We start from the raw sequence: 629 nt of genomic DNA, 5'->3' as shown, positions 1-629 counted from the left end.
TGCTAGAGAGCAGGAAATGAAGTGAAAGGAGACAATTTTAGAGAAGAATTTTTTCGGTCGCTACCCGGATTCGAACCAGGGACCTTTGAATGAGATGCCAACACCTTAACCTCTAGGCCAGGAGAGCTCCCCTCTCCGTAGTGAAGCCTAATATCATCTGAGCTACCGGAGCGCCAAAGACAGTGATGACGTGGAGGATGAGCTCAATTGTAATAGTACTTCGTATGTTTACGGTGTCCAATGCATTTACACAGTAAAATTTTACAAAGCTAAATAGAAGAAATAAAGATTCAGATGAACTGAGGCTTCTGCCACAGTCTTGTTTCTTCCCCGCACTATATGTCCGTGATTGCGTCACAGCGCTTCTCTTTACTCAAACTCCCCCCCCCGGGCAGTGCCACTGACTGAAGTCTCTTTAGGCCATTTCCAAAGGAGGGATATTAATATGTTCTTAGGCACAGTAAAATTGTAAATGGGCTGATTCATCAATGTCATGCCCATAACTGTGCCTGAACTGCATACTCGGAACTGCTGCTTTTTCTTTCCTAATCCTTACTATTGTCATGTTTCCTCTACTTCTTTTGTATGTTTGTCACTCTCTTGTGACCTGCTATTTCCGGGGTGTCTTG

This window comes from Aplysia californica, unplaced genomic scaffold (genome assembly GCF_000002075.1).
Source record: "Aplysia californica isolate F4 #8 unplaced genomic scaffold, AplCal3.0 scaffold00135, whole genome shotgun sequence".
NCBI classification, from domain to species: Eukaryota; Metazoa; Mollusca; class Gastropoda; order Aplysiida; family Aplysiidae; genus Aplysia; species Aplysia californica.
This window is presented reverse-complemented; position numbering follows the sequence as displayed.